The 7007-nt window shown below is 37.5% G+C and overlaps 1 non-coding gene across 1 annotated transcript; it reads right to left on the bottom strand.

The window, feature by feature from the left end:
• Window positions 1-528: 528 nt before the first annotated feature.
• LOC115031266 (U6 spliceosomal RNA) lies at window positions 529-635 on the bottom strand. Its single transcript, XR_003836865.1, has one exon. It is a non-coding gene; the product is annotated as a U6 spliceosomal RNA (small nuclear RNA).
• Window positions 636-7007: the final 6372 nt, after the last annotated feature.

Raw genomic sequence — 7007 nt, 5'->3', positions numbered from 1 at the left:
TCCAAGGAGCTCTAGGGGTACTGGTTAGTTCATATTGATGTTCCTCCTATGGGACTTCAAACACCTTTAGCTCCTTGGGTACTTTCTCTAGCTCCTTTGTTGGGGACTTTGTGCTCCATCCAATGGATGATTGTGAGCATCCATTTCTGTATTTGCCAGGTACTGGCAGAGCCCCTCAGGAGACAGCTCTATAAGGCTCCGGTCAGCAAGCTCTTGGCATCTGCATAGTGGCTGAGTTTGGTGGTTGTTTATGGGATGGATCCTCAAGTGGCAGTCTTTGGATGGTTTTTCCTTCAGTCTCTGTTCTAAACTTTGTCTTTGTCACTCCTTCCATGGGTATTTTGTTCCCCCTTCTAAGGAGGATTCTGAGATTCTGGGCTAATATCCACTTATCAGTAAGGGCATATCAAGTGTGTTTTTTTGTGATTGGGTTACCTCACTTAGGATGATATCCTCCAGATCCATCCATTTGTCTAAGAATTTCATAAATTCGCTGTTTTTAATAGCTGTGTAGTATTCCATTGTGTAAAAAATATGGAACCCTTCATGAATTTGTGTGTCATCCTTGCACAGGGGCCATGCTAATCTTCTCTGTATCGTTCCAATTTTAGTATATGTGCTGCTGAAGAAAGTACTATATGAAAAATTTTGTAAATCATTTTGAAATTTGATCTCTAATTCTCCTTTGAAAGCATAAGCATTATTTTTAATAAATAAAATGCAGGAAGTAGAGTCAATATACAGTGACTATATAATTTGGAAGGAAAATGTTGAGTAACATAGGTAGACCCTGGCTCCTTAATAATGAGCACCCTACAATTTTCAACAAGAAATCTCTCCCTGTTCTAATGAAGCCAGAGTTGTTAGGGTATAGACCATTTGAAAGTCTAAAGAGAAATATAAAGGTATTAAATGCTGCTGACAAGGTGCTCAGGTATTAACTACAAGGCATTACACTGATTCTAGGTGATTTATCACTCCTTTGCCATATACATCCATCATTTATCCTCTAGTTTTTATACAATGTCAGCACTTTGAATGATCACTAGCCCACATTCATGGCATTGGTCCCATGGTTAATGTGTGTGTGTGTGTGTACACATTATCTAAGGTACAGCCTGATTCAATGAATTAGAAAACTAGTTAAACTGAGTGGAAATTAGAGCAATTAACCACTTACTGTTAGAATGGCCTCCCTGCTGCTTAAAAATGCCTAGAGCATCCTGTTTCTATGGTCAATGTTGAACATGCAACTATATGTCAATATAAACAACTTCTCCAACATTGTGCCACAGGCTAGTTTAACCGAACAAGCCTCAAATACAGCCTCCTGACCTTCTCTGCCCAGTGCCCTTTTACCTTGCTAGGATTTCACCTGTGGATGTATCTATCTAAATCATGTCCAAAGGGTGCAAACTTAGAATACACATAGTAAGCAGTATAAACAGAAGCCAGAGATAGAAGAATGTTGGTTTATAATGTGCAAGACATCTAAAGCCACCAAGCTCCTACTCTGCTCTCTAGCAATCATGTCTATGTAACATTAAATTTTGCTTTCATTATATCAGCTGCTCCCCATTGAATTCTAGTCTGTTATCAAGATGGAAATTCTTGAGTAGAATATTGCTCAAGGTCTCAAGATCTCAAGAAAGATATCTAGTCCAATACTGCCAACTAGATTAACATCTAAATCAAGTGCCATGGATTTTATTTTACTTTACTTAACAACCTACATGCTATTTGACTTTCCCACCAAAGAAAAATGTTGTTTGATAAGCAATGACTAATAAAACAATTTCAAGCAAATCTGTGCTGATTTTTCCCCTACGTCCAAAAGAAAAAGGGTAAATGAAGTAGACTAAAGTATATAAGTGAGGACATTTTTACCCACCAAAGGTCACTATTTATATGGCATTCAAACAAAGACAATTTTGGATGTTAAACTCCTAAGAAAATGCTGCTTCCTAATATCTCATATCATATTGATTAAAGTGTGTTAAAAATTAATCTTAAATATATAAGATAGCCTATGTGATTTTAAATATGGTTTCATATGGTATTCTAATGTGAATAAAAGTAATCTTCAAGGATATGAGCAAACTAAATCTAAATGCTCTGAAATTTATAAGATAATAAAAACTAGACTGATGCTTGCTCTCTAAGCAGCAATGTATTTCCAAGAAAATATTTGATTTTATACAAAACTTAAAATCAGTTTACACTTGACTTAAAAATAAATTTTCTGTTTTATCACACAAAAAATCAACTCTTCTGTTCAAATTGTAGTGAGGAAACTGTAATTTTCAGAGTCCACATTTCAACCTGCTTCCTTTCTTTGTAACCATTCCAACTAGAAAAAAAAAATTTTATAAGAAAAAAAGGAGAAATTGTTCTGTCACTTCACTTCTCACTAGATGTATCGATGTGTAAAGTTTCTTTCCTCCACCCTTTAATCTTTGGAAAGCATTTATAATGAACAGTGGGAAATTGTTCAGTCAGTCCATTAAAAGTGGTTACTTCAACAATTTGTAGATAGTAAAGGAGAGGAAAAGGAAAAAGGCTGTATAGTAAAGAACAGTTTCTGGATGAGTATAAAAGTGACTAGCTTAATAAAGCATCCTACAAACCCTTAAACTTTGCCCATAACCTTTCTTTGTTTGGTTTGGTTTGGTTTGGTTTGGTTTGGTTTGGTTTGGTTTGGTTTGGTTTGGTTTGGTTGGTGTTCTGGTCTCAGACACTCAGAAGAGTTAGTCTTAGTTTAGTTTTCTGACTAACCCACCAAGCACAATCAGTAAACTGTCCCCTGTCCCCGGATTCTATTTTTTGGCCCACAACTCTGACTGTGCTATTGCAGGTCACTCTAGAACCATTAAACCCAGACTGTAGCCTCCCACAAGCCTGAAGCAGGCTGAGCCAGACCTTGACTTTGTTGTCACTAAGGAGATTACCTAGGGTGGAGCTTGCCTCCCTAGATCACTCTATAGTTCAGCCACTGCTGCTGCTGCTACCTGCTGGGAGTCGGCCACGCTATTCCGCTATTCCGGAGTCTACATCTGATCTTAACAATCCTACATGTGGTCACCTGCAGCTGGGCTCCAAGGATGATTTGGCCGGAATGGGCTTTCCCCTCTCCTTTATAAAGCGTGTCCGCCATTAAAAATTTGAACCTTGATCAGAACACTGTCTTGGTTCCATCTTTCTCTCGTCGCCTAGTTTCCCTCTCTTTCAGCCCTGGCCCGCCATTCAGGTGTAACCATCCTTGTGAGCCGCTGGACGGCTTTCGAACACCAGACCAAGCTGATACAAGGAAGCCCAAAGGCAAGGTTAGCACCTAAAACTCAAGAGGCCACACAGGCCACAAAACCCCAGAGGATACATTTTAATGGACATAAAGACTCACTTGTCACCAGAACCCTAGTTTACTCAGGCCAGAATATAGAGAAAACAGAAATCAAGCAGAAGAAAAAATATTCAACAACCACTCACCCAATAGTGATAAACTTGGAAATCAGCATCTAAAACTATAACAACAACAACAACAACAACAACAAAACAGATGGCTAAAGATCAGCATAGTAACAAAAGAGTCCCATTTCCAGCTTAAAGGTCCAAAAAATATTTTCAACAAATTCATTGAAGAAAGTTTCCCCAATCTAAAGAAAGAGATGCCTACTAATATGAAAGAAGCTTACAGAACACCAAATAGATTGGAAACCCTCCCCAAAAAACTTTCCCCCACATAATAATCAAAACACTAAATGTGCAGAACAAAGAAAGAACATTAAAGGCTAGAAGAGGAAAAGGCTAAGCCCGCGGTCCACAACACGAACGGTTCACTGAGAATGGCAGTTCCCTGCAAAGAGAGGAATCTAGACGGGGCGGAAGAAACAATGGAGTCAAGACAAGACTCTGATCAAGACTCAATTTAATATTTCCAGACACTCAGTTTATAAAGGAAGGGGGAGGGAACCCAATTTCCCGCCAAGTAACTCAGGGTCCAGTAGCAGGACGAACACGTGTGTGACTCCAGGCAGCAAGGGCAGGTTCCAGCAGTGGGCGTGGCAGGACGAATGAGCCGGTAGCTCCACCCTTGAGCAGGCAGGTTCCAGGCTGGGGGGAAGGGAGGCCACATTTATTACATATATTATATATATGTAATACTTTGACTTCTTTCTTTCCAATTTGTATCCACTTGATATCCTTTAGTTTTTTATTGCTCTACCAAAATCCTCAAATACTAAATTGAATAAATTCACAGATAGTGGACAGCCTTGTCTCTGATTTTACTGGAATTGCTGTAAATTTTTCTCCATTTAACTTGATATTGGCTGTTGACTTGCTGTGTATTGCCTTTATTGTGTTTAGGTATGTGCCTTGTATCCCTGTTCTCTCTAATACTTTTAGCATGAAGTATTAGAGAGACTGAATTTTGTCAAAGGCTTTGTCAGCATTTAATGAGATTATCATGTTTTGTTTTTCTTTCAATTTGTTTATATGGTGGATTATATTGAAGGATTATCATATGTTGAACTATCCTGTAACTCTGGTATGAAGCCTACTTGATCATGGTGGTAGATATTTTTGATGTGTTTGTGGATTCAATTTGTGAGTATTTTATTGAGAATTTTGTACCAATAGCCAGAAAGAAGATATGTCTGAAATTTTCTTTCTCTGTTTAATATTTGTGTGGTTTAGGCATCAAGGTAACTATGGCTTCATAAATGCATCTGAGATTCCATCTTACAACTGTCATAATGGCTAAAATAAAAATCTCAAGTGACAGCTCATGCTGGTGAGAACATGGAATAAGGTGAGGATCCTCCATCACTGCTAGGACTGCAAACTTGTACAACTTCTTTGAAAATCAATTTTACATTTTTTTTTTCAGAAAATTTGGAATGCATCTACCTCAAGACCCAGCTATACCACTCTTGGGCAAAAAAAAAAAAAAAAAAACGAAAACTTCTGCCAAATCACCAGGAGACCTGCTCAACTACGTTATAGCTGGTTTATTCATAATAACCAGAAACTGGAAACAACCTATATGTCCCTCAACCAAAGCATGAATAAAGAAAATGTGGTTCATTTATATAATGTCCTATTATTCAGGCACTAAAAACAATGGTATCATGAAATCTACAGGCAAAGGGGTGTATTCAGTAAAAAAAAAACTCATCTTGAGTGTGGTAAAGCAGACCCTGAAAGACAAACACTCTATATACTCACTTATAAGTGGATATTAGTCATAAATTATAGGATAACCATGCTACAAAACACAGACCTACAGAAACTAAGTAAGAAAGAGGACCCAAGATGTCACAAAAACCTCATTTGAAAGGGAAAATAGATGAAACAACAGAGATGGACAGAGAAAAGACACTGAGTAGAGGAGTTAGAACTGGAAATAAGAGGGATGATATGGAGGGAGTACAGAGAGGGGGGGGGACGACACTGGAGGAGACAACAGAGTGAGGGAGGCTTCTCTGAGAGGAACTAGAAATCTAGAACTATGCAAACTCCCAGGAATCTATGAAGGTGATGCTAACTAAGACCCCTAGAAAGTGGGGATGTGGAGCCTAAAATGACCATGGCCTATAACCAGGCATGAGTTCCAGGGGAAGCCTCCCAATTTCTCAGGATAAGGAGAAGAGGGGTGGACCGAGGCAGAAAGGAGAAGGAGGTTCTGGGAGGGAGTGGGAGGAGAGGAGAGGAGAGGAGAGAGGGGATTCTGTGACTGGGAAGTAAAGTAAATAAGTAACTCAATAAAATACAGTTTAAAAAGGGGTTTGTATTTTCTGAACTAAGTTTTCTATTCCTCAAGAAGCTCTCACAGAAGCCTTCATGCTCTAACACTGCTACACAAATGCTCTGTGCTGTTGACATGGTCCAACACCTGCCCTGTCTAATACCGTGTATGCTCCATGGATACTGTCTACTTGGTAGACATCTATCTGATCATAACTGGCAAATCTTTATTAAATGACATAGCAACATGTGGACAGGGCAGCCCTGACATTATGATATGTTCTAACACTTTTTCATGAGCTGGAATCAACTGTAGATCTCATTCCATTGTTTTCTTGTTTATGAAGATAAGTTGGAGTTAGAATCAAGAATTTGAATTGCTAAAATGCTCTCAAATGATGCTGATGCTTTTGATTAGGGCATGGAACAAGTTTGGAGGCTGCTGTTCTAGATTTATCAAAATCATAGTTTCTCTTGAACAAATGGAAGATGTGTATAGATCCCTAATAAGTCAATCTGTGGTTCCATTACTTCTCATTTTATATTTACTACTATGTTTCTAATATTTCTCAGAAAATCATAAATTAATTATGAACTGTACATAATACTCATGGGACTTAAAATACCTTTAATAGTCATGTTAACATAATAAACATATTTTAGGTATCAGACTGAACTTAAGAAAGTTAATTTACAAAATATTAAATGTTGAGATTTATTTAGTTCATTCTAAAATCAAATTGCAGATCTATTTTCGAACAAGTTGCAAAACCCTCTACCATTAACCCTGATATTCTGACCACATATACTTAAGGTCCATGTACCTTTTCTTCAATAAAATTGTAGAAAGTAACTTGAATTGTGTAGGTTTCTGGTACTAAAAATGACGAATATTCGAGTGTTATTTAGTGAGTGTTTTATGTTAGAAAATATTACAAAATATTTACAAAAACAACAAAAGAAATATGCCTCTATGAATGAAAATCTTTAAATATGAGAAATACACTTTACCAACCCTTAACTTTTCAGGCTTAACACATCTTTAAAAAAAACCAAATTAATAGAACTCATATTCTTTATAAGAATACAGCTCAATACCAAAAAGAACAAGCAAGACATCATTAAAATGCATCGCAGGAGTTGCATTTTAAAAACTCCAGGAGAACAGATGTTTCCAAGATCTTGTACACCAGCATGTCTACTTAACACCAGACTATTACTTCCTTGCTGGGAGACTATTCCTGTAAATTTGCTGTGAAAGA

Source organism: Mus caroli, unplaced genomic scaffold (assembly GCF_978045245.1).
Source record: "Mus caroli unplaced genomic scaffold, Mus_caroli_1 scaffold_4, whole genome shotgun sequence".
NCBI lineage: Eukaryota > Metazoa > Chordata > Mammalia > Rodentia > Muridae > Mus > Mus caroli.
The sequence above is the reverse complement of the archived record's forward strand: the minus strand, read 5'-3'. Positions and strand labels throughout refer to the sequence as shown.